Raw genomic sequence first — 18,267 nt, 5'->3', positions numbered from 1 at the left:
CTTGGGAGGCAGTCCTGAAGGGCAAAGGAGCCCAGGAAGGCTGGACATTCTTCAAGAAGGAAATCGTAAAGGCGCAGGAGCAGGCTATCCCCATGTGCCGAAAGACAAGCCACTGGGGGAGAAGACTGGCCTGACTGCACAGAGAGATTTGGCTGGAAAAAAAGGAGAGTTTACAACCTTTGGAAGAAGGGGCCAGCAACTCAGGAGGACTACAAGGATGTTGTGAGGTTATGCAGGTAGAAGATTAGAAGGGCTAAAGCCCAACAAGAACTTAATCTGGCTACTGTTGTAAAAGACAATAAAAAATGTTCTACAAATGCATTAGCAACAAAAGGAGGGCTAAGGAGAATCTCCATCCTTTATTAGATGCAGGGGGAAACATAGTGACAGAGGATGAGGAAAAAAGGCTGATGTACTTAATACCTTCTTTGCCTCAGTCTTTAATAGTCAGACCAGTTGTTGTCTGGGTACCCAGCCCCCTGAGCTGGAAGACAGGGACGGGGAGCAGAATGAAGCCCCCATAATCCAAGGGGAAATGGTTAGCCACCTGCTACACCACTTAGACACACACAAGTCTATGGGGCCAGATGGGATCCACCCAAGGGTACTGAGGGAGCTGGCAGAAGTGCTCACCAAGCCACTTTCCATCATCTATCAGCAGTCCTGGCTAACCGGGGAGGTCGCAGTTGACAGGAGGTTAGCAAATGTGATGCCCAAGTACAAGAAGAGCCGGAAGGAGGATCCGGGGAACTACAGGCTTGTCAGCCTGACCTTGATGCAGATCATCCTGAGTGCCATCACGCGGCACGTATAGGACAACCAGGTGATTGGGCCCAGTTCATGAAAGGGAGGTCCCGCTTGACTAACCTCACGTCCTTCTATGAGAAGGTGACCCGCTTAGTGGATGAGGGAACAGCTGTGGATGTTGTCTACGTGGACTTTAGTAAGGCCTTTGACACCATTTCCTACAGCATTCTCCTGGAGAAACTGGCTGCTCATGGCTTGGATGGATGTACTCTTTGCTGGGTAAAAAACTGACTGGATGGCTGGGCCCAAAGAGTTGTGGTGAATGGAGTTAAATGCAGTTGGCGGCCAGTCACAAGTGGTGTTCCTCAGGGCTCAGTATTGGGGCCAGTTCTGTTTAAGATCTTTATCAATGATCTGGATGAGGGGATTGAGTGCACCCTCAGTAAGTTTCCAGATGACACCAAGTTGGGCAGGAATGTTGATCTGCTGGAGGGTAGGAAGGCCCTACAGAAGGATCTGGACAGGCTGGATCATTGGGCTGGGGCCAACTGTATGAGGTTCAACAAGGCTAAGTGCCGAGTCCTGCACTTGGGTCACAACAACCCCATGCAGCGGTACAGGCTTGGGGAGGAGTGGCTGGAGAGCTGCCTGGCTGAAAAGGACCTGGGGGTGTTGGTTGACAGCCACCTGACCATGAGCCGGCAGTGTGCTCAGGTGGCCAAGAAGGCCAATGGCATCCTGGCTTGTAACAGGAATAGTGTGGCCAGCAGGACTAGGGAAGAGATCGTCCCCCTGTACTTGACACTGGTGAGGCCGCACCTCGAGTACTGTGTTCAGTTTTGGGCCCCTCACTACAAGAAAGACATTGAGGTGCTGGAGCATGTTTGAGAGCTGGAGCATTATTGAGAGCAGCCCTGAGGACAATTGAGAGCAGCCCTGAGGAGATGGACTTTGGGGTACTGACAGATGAAAAGCTCGACATGAGCCGGTAATGTGCTCTCACAGCCCAGAAAGTCAACTGTATCCTGGGCTGCATCAAAAGAAGCATGGCCAGCAGGTTGAGGGAGGTGATTCTGCCCCTCTACTCTGTTCTGGTGAGACTCCATCTGGAGTACCGTGTCCAGCTCTGGGGTCCTCAGCACAGGAAGGACGTGGACCTGTTGGAGCGGATCCAGAGGAGGGCCACAAAAATGATCAGAGGGATGGAACACCTCTGCTATGAAGAAAGGCTGAAAGAGCTGGGGTTGTTCAGCCTGGAGGAGAGAAGCCTGTGAGGAGACCTTATTGCATCCTTTCAGTACTTAAAGGGGGCCTACAAGAAAGATGTCTTTTTAGCAAGGCCTGCTGCAACAGGACAAGGGGTAATGGTTTTAAACTAAAGGAGGGTAGGTTTAGACCAAACACAAGGAAAAATTTTTTCACTATGAGGGTGGTGAAACACTGGAACAGATTGCCCAGAGAGGTAGTAGATGCCCCATCCCTGGAAACATTCAAGGCCAGGCTGGATGTGGCTCTGAGCAACCTGATCTGGTGGAAGATGTCCCTGCCCGTTGCAAGGGGGTTGGACTATATGACCTTTAAAGGTCCCTTCCATCCCAAAGCATTCTGTGATTCCATGATTCTATGATTCTATGTCCAAAGAAGGGCAACAAAGCTGGTGAAGGGTCTAGAGCCCAAGTCTTATGAGGAGATGCTGAGGGAATTGGGGTTGTTTAGTCTGGAGAAGAGGAGACGGAGGGCAGACCTTATCACTCTCTACAACTACCTGAAAGGAGGTTGTAGCGAGGTGGGTGTTGGTCTTTTTTCCCAAGTAACAAGTGATAGGATGAGAAGAAACAGCCTCAAGTTGTGCCAGGAGGGGTTTAGATTGGATGTTAGGAAAGCTTTCTTCACTGAAAGGGTTGTCAAGCATTGGAACAGGCTGCCCATGGAAGTGGTTGAGTTCCCATTCCTGGAGATATTTAAAAGACGTGTAGACACTTAGGGACATGGATTAGTAGTCGACTTGGCAGTGCTAGGTTAACGGTTGGACTTGATGATCTTAAAGGTCTTTTCCAACCTAAACGATTCTATGATTCTATGATTCTATGATTCTATGACTGGAAAAGGGGAAACATAATCCCCATTTTTAAAAAGGGAAAAAAGGAAGATCCGGGGAACTACAGGCTGGTAAGTCTCACCGCTGTGTCTGGCAAGATCATAGAGCAGATCCTCCTGGAAACTATGCTAAGGCACGTGGAGGACAAAGAATTGATTTGAGACAGCCAGCATGGCTTCACTAAGGGCAAATCATGCCTCACAAATCTGGTGGTCTTCTACGGTGGGCTTATAGCATTGGTGGATAAGGGAAGAGCAACTGACATCATCACCTGGACTTGTGCAAAGCATTTGACACTGTCCTACATGACATTCTTGTCTCTAAATTGGAGAGACATGGATTTGACAGATGGACCACTCGGTGGATAAGGAATTGGCCAGATGGTCACACTCAAAGAGTTGCAGTCAACAGCTTGATGTCCAAGTGGAGACCAGTGACAAGTGCTGTTCCTCAGGGGTCAGTATTGGGACCAGCACTGCTTAACATCTTTGTCAGTGACATGGACAGTGGGATTGAGTGCACCCTCAGCAAGTTTACCAATGACACCAAGCTGTGTGGTGTGGTCAACACGCTGGGGGGAAGGGATGCCATCCAGAGGGACCTTGACAGGCTTGAGAGGTGGGCCTGTGCGAGCTTCATGAAGTTCAACAAGGCCAAGTGCAAGGTCCTGCCCATGGGTCGGGACAATCCCAAGCACAAATACAAGCTGGTCAGAGAACGGATTGAGAGCAGTCCTGAGGAGAAGGACTTGGGGGTGTTGGTTGATGAGAAGCTCAACATGACCTGGCAATGTGCTCTTGCAGCCCAGAAAGCCAGCCATATCCTGGGCTGCATCAAAAGAAGCATGACCAGCAGGTTGAGGGAGGTGATTCTCCCCCTCTGCTCCACTCTCATGACACCCCACCTGGAGTACTGTGTTCAGCTCTGGGGCCCCCAACATAAGAAAGACATAGACCTGTTGGAGCGGACCCAGAGGAGGGCCACGAAGATGATCAGAGGGCTGGAGCACCTCTCCTGTGAAGACAAGCTAAGAGAGTTTGATCTGTTCAGCCTGGAGAAGAGAAGGCTCTGGAGACACCTTATAACAGCCTTCCAGTACCTGAAAGGGGTCTACAAGAAAGATAGAGAGGGACTTTTTACAAGGGCACATAGCAATAGGACAAGGGGTAATGGCTTTAAACTGAAAGAGGGTAGATTTAGATTAGATAAAAGGAAGAAATTATTCACTATGAAGGTGATGAGGCCTTGGAACAGGTTGCCCAGAGAAGCTGTGGGTGCTCCATTCCTGGAAGTGTTCAAGGACAGGTTGGATGGTGCTTTGAGCAACCTGGTCTAGTGGAAGATGTCTCTACCCATGGCAGGGGGGTTGGAACTAGATGATCTTTAAGGTGCCTCCCAACCCAACCCATTCTATGATTCTATGAGGTTGGAAAGCAGATTAATACAAACGTCTTAAAAACCTCATTATAAAGACTAGTCTAGGAGTACAATTATGTTAATTTTGTATGCATTTTTTATCTGTAGGAAAGAAAAGCCTTTTTTCATATGAGTACTTACTGAGAAAGAAAAATTTTCAAGTATAGTATAGAAAGGTAAAAGAAAATCAGAAATAACTTTTTTCAGACTGTTTTGGTAAATGTCTCTTGTGACAAAAGCAATCAAAAATATTTCATAGTTTTAACTGTTGAGAGGAGTTGGGTTTTTTTCTTTTCTCTTTGAAAATCACTTTTATGCTAAGAATTGCTTCTGCCATCAACAAGGAAACCTTGAATGGAGGTTTTGAATGATGGCAGTTGAAGGCATTCTGAAATGCACGTTAAATAAGTGAAGGCTGAATAGTAGCACTAGTGTTTGTGTTGCTAGAGTTAGGTTATATTTATCTTCCATTAAAAATTGTTAGCTATAAAATACTACTCTGAGCTCAATTTTGCCAAATAAAGTTCAAGCACGAGAGACTTGCTCAGTTTGATAGTAATTTGAAAGAAATCTTTTGGATTGCTTTTGCTTTGCCTCAGAGTAATTATTAAATGCATTATAAGATATAATTTGTCCTGTTTCGAAATCATCAGAAAATATCAACATGTTTTACTCCTATTAATAGTCTCGTTCAATAGACTATATTTTACATAGAATCTCTTGGCATGATAATGTTTCCTCCAGCTGGGACAATGCTCTTGCATATTGTTGTCTTCCTCAAGTCCTTTAGCCAGTTTGCATTTTATCTCCAACCCATTTATAATGAATCTTTGATACCTGAATTGACAGACTACAGGATTGCAGGTACGGTTGCAGAGCAGTAGAATAATGAAAATAACCACGATACATATTGGTATACACTGATGTAAAATTACAAATGGGATGGGAGAAAGAATGTCTTTAAATATTCGAAAGAAAAAATTACCAAGGGTCAGAGAAACATCCAGTCTGATGAAAATGACTTTAAAGACAGAGGAAAAAGAAGGAAATAGAAATTTTTAAGTGACCGTTGAAGGGAAAATATGCTGGCAAACAGCTCTATTAGGTTATGCAACAGATTTTACAGAGAAGTCTTCTCATTTGAGACATATAAAGTTTCAAGTGACAGAAAACTAAAAATTATACTGTAGGGAACAGTTGCATACTGGCAGAGAGATGGACAAAATGATCTAAGAAATGTTTTCCTTTCCCAGTTTCTATGATCCTATGAAAATATTTCTTTAATATTAGAGTGTCTTTCTGTGTGAAAACATAATAGCAAAACAAACTGTCCCCTTTCTCCTGTGAAAAGCATAGGAAATGGAAGGGGAGGGGAGAATTGGATAATATAAAAGGAGAAATGGCTAGACTAGTTATAGATATAAAAATAGCAGTCAGATTTGAATCTGCATATATTATAGTGACAGGCACCACACACACAAGAGGCATATTGTAATGTTACATCAGGAAGAAATCCTACTCTTACCACTGAAGAATAATAATCTCAAAGCTGCTCTGATATTTCTTAGCCAAGCTCCCTCCTGCTATGAGCACAAGCAGAGAGAAAATGTAACAAAATTATGAACAAAATCCATGATACATAAACAGGAAAAAACGGGCTTAGTAGGATAAGAAGAGTGTCTCTTGTATTTTTTCAATTCCAGTTCTTCCCAAAATATAGTGCAGAAAATTACTGGTTGCATGTGTTTCCAGAGGGGAGAAATCTATGAGAAATTAAAACAGGAGAGTTCAGACATAGGAGGTTTTGTGCTAGTATATCCGAAACAATCCTCACCTAGATACGTGTAGGAGCCATTAGCATGCCATTATGCTGTCTGTCAAATCTTTTTGAACATCTTTTCATACACCCCAAAAGGAATAGACTGGCTGTGTTTCAACATCGCCTTCTTCCTCTTTTTCTGCAGAACACAAAAGTCACCAAGTAGACCAGCACAAGCTGACCAACTGACTCATTATTTGTGACTGTTTGGGGTGATGTTTTAGGTAGTTGGAATCTGAAGGCTTGAGTCCCAGATGTAAGTAGTAGGTAACAAAACCACTCCAAAATTTACATGTTAATGATTCCCTTCACACAGTGAAAGATGGAAAGCTCAAACACTAGTATATTTGTAACAAGTATCTATCCAATGTCACATATAGCAATATTCCAATATTCTTGGAATTACCTGCATGCTGCTTATATTTCACTTTCCATTTGAATGGAGAGAGAATAATAAATTAAAAAAATAATAATTGTGCTGGCAAAGCATCTTTCGATTAATATTACAAAATACCTTAACCTAAGTGAGTGAGTAATCTGATTTTTGTGTTACATATAAAGAGACCAAGGAACAGAGGGGCAGTTTAAAAAAAAATGCATACAGCTAAAAATACTGATGTATATAGGGTTTCAAAATCATTTACATGTCTCATTCCACTGAGTATGCAATTAAAATTCTGCAATTAAAAATCTGACTCATGCAATTAAAAATCTGACTCAAAAAAATGGAGTAAATTAGTGCATCCCATCATACATTTTGAGTCAGTGGCAAAAATGAGAAAAGCGCACGTCAAACCCATTATCTAATCTTGCAGTGAGACCCTGGCTTCTCTGAAATCCAGTATAAAATACCCATTGACTTCTGTTTTATCTATAAACTTAAAGGAGTTTTAACATTTTATTCAGCTGAGCTGAGTCAGGTCATCCAGGTTTTAAATATCAAGCAAGCATCTTTCAAAGAAACTAGGTGCCAGTGCTTGCATAAAGGACCAGAAATCTGTGGTTCTACTGATTTACAAAAGCTTGAGGAATAGCTGGTCTCATCTGATCAACTTTATGAAGGGATTTCGGAAGATCATTGAAAACCAGGAAAGAAGCCAATGGGACAGACTAGAAGAGAGATGTCAAGAATAGCAGTTGTGAATGCTGCGTAAGTGTCAGAAGAGAGGAAGGATGGAGGCTCAGATTGGCACCACTGCCTTTAAAATGTCATTTAATAATAAGTTTATGGTTTGACTGTTTAAACTTACATTAAGCTTCAACTTGAAGCACAAGCTGTTAGCCTGATTGCAAATTTTTTATGTTAAAGATGTCTGATCCAAGGTTAATTTTAAAACCCAGAATAATCATTTCTGTATTTAAAGAAAAAAATCAACTGGAAAGCAAAAGAAAGATATCGCATTAAAATGAAAAGCAGATTGTTGATACTTCTGTGAACATGTGCTTTATTTGCTGCTGTCATTGACAACATTCGGGTTTTAGTGAAGTAATTTGTCTTTTGAAAAACATCTACTGCATCTGGGTGTTGGTTGCAATATCAAAAACTCTCCACCGGATGACTGCTGACATTGACCCACTCTAGCCACTGACCCAATGTCAGATTGTCTTCTCTTCTGGGAGATTTCCACACACTTGTATTGCTGCAAAAACAGTAATAAGGGAATTGTTCTAATGCCGAGCCCAGAGATTTTTAAGTCTCTTATTCCATGCTTTTATGCACTGAGTATTTGCATGAAAAGAAATAAAGGGAAGAATATTTAAAAATATGTGAAATGGAAGTTAAAGGTGATAAAGCTTTCTCTGATTATCTGGTTCTTGGGGGAGGCAGAGTGGAATGAGAGTAAATTGCCAAATACATTCATCCTATAAAGTAAGAATGGTGAAGATGGAGTAGGTTGTATTGCTATTATAGGAAATGATCTTTTACAGTTCAAGTCAGGGGGACTGGAGCAGCCTCTTAAAGTGAATCTGCACCGTTCACCCAGAAGTTGTATGCAGTATAAGGCAGTCCTACTATCATGCTGTGTCTTACGTACAGCCATTAGGGGGAACTAATTTTGTTCCATGGGTGGTCCCTATGCTTTCCCAATAGTGTGTGGTGCTGTACTACACACAAGGGATGTGTCTTAAAACTATGGTTGCTCCAAAAAGCCTGTTTTCTCAGACTTGTTGGTACACCTGTATACTGTTGATGGGACATTGTCAGGCCATCTTTGCTCCCCATTGTACTGTAGAGTAAAGCTAACTTCACGGAGAACATATTACGGCCAAAATTCAGAGTCTGAGAAAGTCACAAAAAACATGTTGACATTATAAATACTACCAGGCAAGAAATCCTGATGATATATATAGTAAAAACCTAGTGCCCATACTAAGTCACGTCTAAGACTGAAAGGTCTGGTGTTTAATCTCAGTGGCCATGAACAGATACTTAGAAAGATGAAGAAAGGAGCAAGCATACATGATAATTCTCCTTAGCAGTTTTCTAACCTTCAGCTATTTCATATCTGGGGTTTCCTTGACTTCCATATGATTTTTTTAATTAAGGGATCCCCAAATGATTTCTTTCCATGAATACAACAAATATTCCCTTTGGCCCATACAAACTTTAGCACAGTACTACATTTAGTGCAGCCTAAAGAGAAAGAAAAGAATAAAGGGAATGTAGCATGTTTCAACCACGTGTTTTTCCTTTCCGTCAGATGTATTTCTGTCCTCTTCCTGGCTTACCTGTGGGTTGTGAAATAAGTAGGTTGCAGAATACCTCTGGAAGTTTTTTAGTCCAAGCTCCTGCTCAATGTTAGATCAGGCCTAATGTATGGTGATAGAAATGCAACCCACAAGCTAGCTCCCAACTGGCACAGAAGACCTCTAGCACTTACTGAATACTTCTTATGTGCCCTTTTCTCTGACCCTCTGTACTGCAATAGTCAGCTAGACACTTTATCTCACCTTAAATAATGAAAGGAAATGAAGTTGATAAAAAGTGAAGGTTCTAGTAGGATTTTGCATTAGCTAGGCTGATACCAAATGAGATACCCACAGTAGGTATCTGGTCCTGAACTTGCTTGTATCTTTTGAGTACCTATTTTTTATTAGTAAATTGATAATTGTGAACTGAAACTGCTGTTTGCTTACATGATCAATTCCTTTGTATATGTTCCTGCATTTTCTGCAGTTCTACTTGCTCAAACTTTGCACAAGTAACTTGGGTGCCTGCTTTGAAAAACTTGGTCAACAGTGTAATTGCAGTTTCTCAGGCAATATGTTCTTGAACAATAAAGGTCTCATGGAATGTGGATGCCCTGGATCAGATTTTCATTCTAGTGTATGTCAATATACTGTCATATACTATATAGGATTATATACACCATATATATCATCAGCAGAACTGAAAAGAACCTGGAAACTGTAATAGCACAAATCCAGGACGGGCGTTGCTTTCTTCATACGGTGCCTTGCAAATATTCTTAAAGATACTTTCAGGAGAGACATAATTATCTCTGTAGTGATTAAAAAAAAAAAAAAAAAACACCAAAAAACAGAACTGGAGATAAAAATTACCTTCTAGATTTATACAGTTAAACACAGAACATGAATGTTCTCATGATAAAGAAATATGCAGAATTACACACAGACAAAGGTTAACAGAGCTCATTAATCAGATAGCTGAACTTACTTTATTTAAGGCAAACAAACTTTAATGAATAATGGAGGAAGACAATGGAAATACAACTTCCTAGCCAACATAATTGTGCAGACAAATTTATCCTAACTTTCTTGATAGTGTTAATGTAATTACTATGAAATGACAATAACATAAAAGTCTTCTGTTGATTTCTATATTTCATTATATTAGTCAAGGTCTGAACTTAAAAAATGTATAAATCCGCATGCTAATGGGCTCAGTCCTTCATTCAAACTCCAAATGAAAGCTACAGTTACCGCTCAGGAAATTATAATAATGATAAAGTCATTTTACTCAGGGGAAAAAAAAAAAAACAACACAAAAAAAACCACCAAAAATCACTCCTGTGGAGGATAAGAATTGAGAGGAATTCTATGAATAATTTCAAGATCAATTAGCACTTGTCTTTTAGGAACTTTTACCAATTCTTTACAGACAGCATGTTTCTTCTTCTGTGCAAACAGCAATAAAATATTATTTACGAAAGACAACAAATGATTTTAGCTTTTAAGTTATGGAGTGATATCATTAATCAGTTGTGGCTGTACAACAGAGTTAAAGACTTGGCTGTTCAGCCCATTTTATACAGATTAATTTACCCAGAATAATAAGATTTATGAAAAAAATCTGCAAGTGAATGTATGCATATACATGAAATATATGAATGATATCTTACGAATTGATACATTTCCACCTAAGAGATAGAAGAATGCAAGGCAATATTCTTCTCCCAAGTAATCAACAAGTAAATTTATCTCCAAAAATGCTATGAAACATGGGTATATATAATGTGACAGTCTGGAACTGCTCTATTGTTAAATTGCTGCATTGCTCTTTTGACAGATGCATGAACACAATTTCTGTTTACCTGTTCAGGTTGTATAAGCCTCAGGTAGGGGAAGGAGGAATTTTTCTTGCTCAAACTGGCATGAACTGGCTTGCTGTACTGCAAGAGTTTGGAACAATTATAGGTACTCAGAATAATCCAATGACACCACCAGGTAGCTCATTCCCATTTTCTTGAAGCAGGAGATTCTCATGGTTAAGAAGTCCACAGATGTATAATTTAGTATCAGGTTGTCCAATTAGCCACAAAGGGGTGGCCCATGGAAGTCCTACCAGTCAAGAAACATCCAAATCCAAAGCCATTTGCAAGCCAGACTACATGGGTTAAATTGAAAGACTTTATTAGTACATAGATGCTATGTCTATACCTGTTTTTAAGAGCAGCCTCTGGATTTAGTCCCCAAAGATTTTTAACTGAGAGCCTGGGGACTGCCTGAAGACTACCTGCAAACACTTGGCACAATGTTTGGTGAAAGATCCCATGCACTCTCTGGCCATGCCAAGTTTGCCTGCTTGCTGGGTGCATGTAGCTGAGTGGTCCTGAGGATAGCCTCAGGTCTTCCCTTGGCAGTCAATACACACTTACTTATATAGGGAGTCTGGACAATTATATTGTGAACATTTGTTTAAATTTTGAGGCCTACAACTCATTGTGCCAACCCATAGAGATATAACTTATTTTATGGGTGGGATTCGCATTTCTCTTTCCAATCATAAGGCTGACATGTTATAAGATGCATAATGATGGGAAGCTGATAACAATTACAAACTGTGTACACTAAACTGTTTGAAAGGTGAAAGAGCTGTTATTCAGCAATAAGTTTAGGACTTAAGACTTACAACAATTTTGCAGCCTTGAAATACACTGGAGCAGAACTAAGAACAGAGTTTCAGGGATTGACATAATATTTTCTTTATGTATTCAATAGTTTCATATATAGCATTGCCTAGCAGATACATAGAAAAGGTAACACGGCAATTGTGTAGTACTGGAGAACGGTAGTTTCAAGTAGATCCTCTATTAAGATGCCAAAAACTATGATTAAAGGTTTCTTATGTCATATTTCCATTTTGCGCTAGGTGTTGGTGAATATCAGCATAGTGAGACTGTTCTCAAAGACATCCAGGTGCATCTGTGACCTGACTCTCTGTTCTGGATTCTGCTCTGACAGATGGATACCTAAGTACATGACTCTGCAGTGTCCACCTTTACATCCCTCAATTCTTTTTCTGAAGCTGTCCCCTAATTCTTTTTTCAGTCACAGTTCTTCTAAAAGTAGCACAGTTTAAGTAAGCAATACATTTAGATTAAATCCTTGTTTAGGTATAAGACCACATTTTATTTTCTAATGCAAAGATGAAAAGTTACCCTCCTTCTCCGTCACCTTTGAGAGATTGTTCATGTAATGTACACGTATTTAAAGTATTTGTTAGCATTTGGAAAAGAGCTTTTACCCCATGACCAAATGAAAAGTATTTAATTTGAAAGTCATGCTGTTCATTAGCTCTCATCCTCATTAACATTTGTCACATTCTCTTACTGCAGGAGGTCAGCAGTTTGTCATTTCTCTTCCTGGAAAGTCATAAGCACAAAAATGTGACATCCCAAATGTCACATTACTGTGTTTCTCAAGATGGGACAAAAGAGAAATTAAGTAGTTTCTTACATGAATAAAAACATACAGAACTAGTCTGCAGACATGAAGAGCACCTGTTAATTTATCTAGTAGGTAGGAAGTCTGTAAACACTGATCAATATAGAATATACAGTATTTAATTACATTAGTTGAATTAAAGTCTAATTAAAATACTAAAAAAATACAGTTGTTCCAAACAATTTTAAGCAATGCGTTCAAGGGGAAATTTCAGATGTTGGCAAAGATACTTGGAATTTCTGTTAGTCTCGTATTCCTGTGGGTTTTTCTTCTTTTGAAATATGTAAGAAGAGATACAAATTGCAAGTGAATCTTCAGTTATAAAAATAGTTTGCCCCCATAGTTCACCCCAAAATGAACTTTACATTGTATTACAAGGAAAGGTCAACATTCCTTTGCTTGAGAAGATGAATAATTTATTCAAAGCATAAAAGGAAGTCTAGCTAAATGTAGGTCTTATTTTTTTGCCTATTTCCTAGTTAGAAATGCTCAAATTTTACCAAGAATAATAATTTAACTTATTTTTTTAATTGTTCACACACAATGTTTATTCTCATTCTCAACTATATGTTTAGTAGTCTTATCTAATTCTGTAATAATGCCTCTACTTTTAGGAGTGCATGTATCTGAGTCATAAGCATGTCCATATGTAAGTGTGCATGCACATTTCAGGAGAAAAAAAAAATGATAAAGCTGCATCTTACATTTCTGTAGCAAGACTTAGTTCCTTGTATTTCAGGTGCTGAATATGAATGGCTAAAATATTCAGAAGGTATTCAGAGGTTGATGTTTGCTCCATAAGGATATTTTGTTCTATACCTCAGCTATTGTCTATGAGCTCTGCTTTTTGATTAAGGGATGTGAGATACTGCTGAACATTTTTTCTTCTTTCTTTTGGAACAAAAAGAAGGATGGGATGGTAGCAGTACCCAAACTGAAATGATCCAAACCTATTCCTCATATATAGACCAGAGTATAAAGAACTTTAACATCTTCCTTAAGAAAATAAGTACATGTTACAAATTATAAAAATCAAATTGGATACAAGCTACTTATCTCCAACCCATAATCCAATAATGCAGTTATGTCAGGTATTGTGTGTACTAGCAAGGCCAACAAGACAATATAAGGTAACATATTTTCATGCACATAGGACTCTACCTGTCACTGAACAGCTGAGGCTTTAATTTGTTTCTCACAACTATGACAGAAGATATTTTTTCTGTAATTTATCTAGTAATCCCATGCTACTTATAAATATATTTCACTTCTCCTCTTTATAAAGGGTTCCCATTTATACATGTGGTGAGGAAATATCATTCTTTTTATAACTAGAAACTAGCTGTGACTGAAAAAAAAAAATAAATTCTGGGTTCCAGTTATGTATTAAAATCCACTTTGAATAAAAATAGGCCCATATAATAAAGCCAAAATGATGATTATCAAACAGCATTTGCAGTGGGTTGGTCATGAAATATGTAAAAGGGAAACCACAATCTGTAAGTTCTTATTCAAATACAATATTTGGGAAGAGACCCTTTGCTTTCTGTATTTTTAATACTAAAAAAAGAAGTGGTTTATGCTATCTTTATTCTAATGACTTTAGTTTGAACCTTAAAACTGTAATATTTTTTAGACAAGGAAAATGTCTTTGTAGGAAAATGTTCTTGGTCATTATGACATAAGATATTTAAAAAATAATGTATATGTCTCTAAGTATTATTACTGGTAGGACTTAAATCTTATTGCACATTCAATACCTAGTGTTTTAACTTCATCTGAACTGTTAAAGCCTTAATCTATTTGAGTGAATTGTCAGAAGAAAGTCTTAAAACTTTTTTGTTATGAAACATGTTACTGCAGTAGTTCAGAAGCTACCAATACTAATGTAAAAGAGGTTTTGTGTAATACTGTATTCTCTTACTCTGAGCAAAGATCTGACTTGCATTATGAGGATGGACAATAGAAGCAAGAGCAATGTCTGTTTAAAATAAATGTTAACACTGAAGGTTCAAATCAATGACATGAACAATTGCATGTCTTATTGATAATTCAGGTAGTGTCTTTTACTTTTGGGAAAGCAACATTATATTATACGTCAAAGTGTATATGAGCAGTCTTAGATCTTTTAGAGATCATCTTTGAATGAATTTATTTGTCAGTTTTATTGTTCACAATTGCATTATATTTCATGTATTTTTGCTTTCTGAAGCAGTTTATTACATCCTTGGTCAGCATTTCTGGGCAGTAAGAATGCGGTATAAATAAATCCAGTGCAATGACATCCAATGGATGTTGTAGCCCTACAATAGATAACCCTTGTTTTAGACACCAGCTTAACTGTCTCAGAAGAGCTAGTTCTATTTTATTCTTTATTATTGAATTTATTTAGATCAGTAATATTGTGTCATAGAAGTCAAAAATAAAACAGATGGCGCTAATAATTTACTTGTTTCCCGTAACTCTGTTTTGATTTGTGTCCCAGTTTTTGCTATGGTGGGAGAAGTTTTGGAAATTTTTGTCCAAATAGCTCTTGATAAATTTTATAGCAATTTTGCAAGATACACCTAATCAGTTAGAACTTGGAAGATTTTAAGACTGTTACTTGTACAATGGTGGCTACCAATGTGACAAAACAGCAAAATGACAGACACAATTATTACCCCAAAAAAAGCTAAAACCCCAAAAACCTAAAACACAAACAACCAAGAGGATAGAACATTATTTAACATTTCTGGGTACCCTTTAAGACACTGTTTCAAATTTTGACTGTTAACAGTAAAAAGGTAGTGAGACGTGATCTAAAAGGAACAGTTTTCCCTGCTATACCCTACACCTGGCTGCAGCTTCTTGTCCCTCCACATTCCACCGTGGGACAGACTTTAATAGCTCCATACCCTTCAGTGCTGATCCTGCACAAGCTAAAAGCAGCATGACTTTTTGCATAGACTGTGATAGAAACACCATTAAGTCCTTAGACTGTAATGGGCTGGCGTGCCTTGAATTTAATTAGTTCTGGAAAACTTAACAGCCACCTCATGGCTGATTAAGGAACAGCATCATCCATTTCTTCGCTGAAAGATACTAGTGCTGACAAAAATCCTTGAGGTGGGTTTAAATCAGGCATATCAGGCTTCCATTAAGTATATATACTATTTCCTGAAAATAAAATGAGACCACTGAACTAGTAAACATGAAATATTGAGGGACTTCCCCTGACAGGAGAGCTCAAGGTCAATCAGAAAGCACAGCAATCTGTTCTGTCTGAAACACCCTCTCACTGAACAGAATAATGGAATTATCAAAACTTTCTCCCTGGCCTGGGATCATACCATGCTGTGAAGAAAAGCCTCAGGAACAGAAGCATGGGCAATAAATTATGAAAACATGGTTTTAATCAGAATGAAAGAGCAAAATAGCCTCCAAGTTACACAGTGTCAGAGACAAGATCATGAACTAGATGGACCTTCAGTCTGACCCAGAATCGTGGCTTCTGCATTCTCATAAAAAAAAAAAATAAAAATGGAATTTTGTAGAAAGAAAATGCAGTAAGATGTTTATGGACCTGTTGCTAGCCAGAGGAGTGCCCTGGATGTCTGCTTCCACAAGCATGTGCCCTTTTGCTCATTGCCTTCCACACAACACAGAGCTGCTGCTTTTTGCAACAAAGGATTCCTGATCAATTGTGTATGCTTCCCATAGAGACGGCACGCCTCTTTTCTTTCCAGAGAGCAGGAAAATCTGTCCTCTCAGTGCTGCAACACTAGGAGACCTGAGCATTCGTAGGCACACACTTCCTTAGTGCTGTCTCCCTATCCAGGAATGTAACATTTCACTCCAAACAGTCATATTGACATTGTTACCCTGTAAATAATGGCACTCTCTGTGATTACCTATTTTGCCCGGATTTTCCTGAGTTATATTCATGTATTTATGAAGTGGTGGTTGTCTTTTTTTGTGAGAGATAAAAAATGAGAAATAAACAAGATTTCCGTATACTTCCTTCAGCATCAGTGCAAGCAGTGGCAGGTTGCTTTCCATGGATGTTCAGACAGTGAGCAATTTAAATGCCAAGTAGCAAATGATGTCAAGAACATTTCATACAGGTTGGCTGGCTTTGAATTGTAATGTTTCACTTAATTTGTTTCATTACATAACCACTTTAGGAACATCTCTTAGTTCGAACTTCTCTTGCATATTATAACTCCCTCTCTAAATTTTCTTGATAGAAACTTTAGTCAAGGTGAGATATTTGTGCTGGCTAAAATAATAACAAGCTAAGAAAAAATATCAGTGCTTAAAAATTATTTTCATTGTGTAATTTCGGAAGTGGAACCACTTCCTTTTCTTATTAAACTTTTCTAATTTTAACAGACATTTTTCATCACAGAAAGTGAGTTTTCCCACTCAGAATTTCTGATTTTCAGAGCACAGACCTTAGGTTAATGGAAAACCTCATGAACAACAGCATATTTCTTTAAAGTCAATAAATTGTCCATTAAATGTTCTATTTTTGATGGAAAAGTAATTGTTAGAGGTTTCCCTGTGCAGTTTAGGAGGGCATACACTTCTGCCGCATTTTTACCTTCTCAATGGAGGAAAATGTCTTCTATTAATATGTCAGAGATGCAGCTCTCTGTTGTTAATTCACTTTATGTTCAGGCAACATCTGAGACTTACTTTATTGTAAAATTGTCCTTAGTGTATATGAGGCCTAAACACCCCTTCCTGAAAGAGATAAAAATGTAATTAAAGTCTGATATGATCCACTGTCGGAGACGGAGCATTAAACTAAACAGCTATTAGATTTAAGTCTGGTGTTGCCAAGTCTAGTGTAAATCTCATGATTTAACAACCTCAAAATGATCTTTCTTTTCATTTTATTTTATACAAAGAGCTAAACATTAATTTCTTCTTATTTATCCTCAATGTTCATATCTTTATTAGTCTCTAGATTCACATTTTTAACATTTGGCTACGACAGGGAAGGTTTTTTTAAATGACAACTGAGTTTCTCTTACCATAGCATGACTCCAGAAGCTGTGACTGTAGAAATATTATAAATCCCATTATCTCAAATTGTATGAGCTGATAGTAACTGCTGTAACAATTGGCATTAACTAGTCCAGATCTAGCAAAACCCACTCATGATAAAAGTTATTATGCCACAATTCTAGTAAAATATTTTACTATTACAGTGCTCCTCTTATAATTCTGTGAATTTCTGGAAAGCTTATTCATAATTCTAGCCAAGATAATTGCCACTTGTGTGTTAGCAATCCTTGATGATTTCCCATGTGGATGAGGGAAAAAAAAAAAAAATTCAAGTAAAAGGTAGAAAACAAATGTCATCTGGAAATGCTAAAAATCTCGAACTAATGGAGAAAAAAATGAAGCGTTTTGAATTTTTTCTCATTTTAAGGAAAAATACTTGAGGGGATAAAACATTTCTTATCTGTTTCAAAAATTGTGAATGTATCACACCAACACAGACACTAGCAGATTTGATATTAAGATACTTAAATGTAGTTTAAATACAAATCTTTACATGGGAGCTTGGTGTTCAATACCTCACTGCAGCTAGTGGAGATCTAGGACTCAGTTCAGTTGCCCATTGAGCGTGATTTGAGATCTCTATGGGAGTCCTGCCTGGCCTGCAGCTTTTGCTGTAGGGCATAGCTCTTATGTCATCACTTGACAGCCCGGTAAGGATAGTTCAGATACCATAAGACTTTTAAAATGACATCAGATGCTTATATTTTGGCACTTGAGCACTATTTATCTGTAGCATCACAACTGAGAGGATGAGGGAAAAAAAATCTTTGGTACCAGTTGCTTGATGAACTTTTCTCTTTTCTTCTGCTTCTTCCTTTTCAGTAACATCCTTTTTATTTCTCTGGCTCCTCATGCAATTCAAAAATCTAGTGGCACACAGTGGCACAGAATATAGACCTGATAAATGTAGCTAACTGTGAACTGTTAGTAATTTCCAACACTA

Source organism: Platalea leucorodia (assembly GCF_965183815.1).
Source record: "Platalea leucorodia genome assembly, chromosome: 1".
In the NCBI taxonomy this organism is placed as follows: domain Eukaryota; kingdom Metazoa; phylum Chordata; class Aves; order Pelecaniformes; family Threskiornithidae; genus Platalea; species Platalea leucorodia.
The sequence above is the reverse complement of the archived record's forward strand: the minus strand, read 5'-3'. Positions refer to the sequence as shown.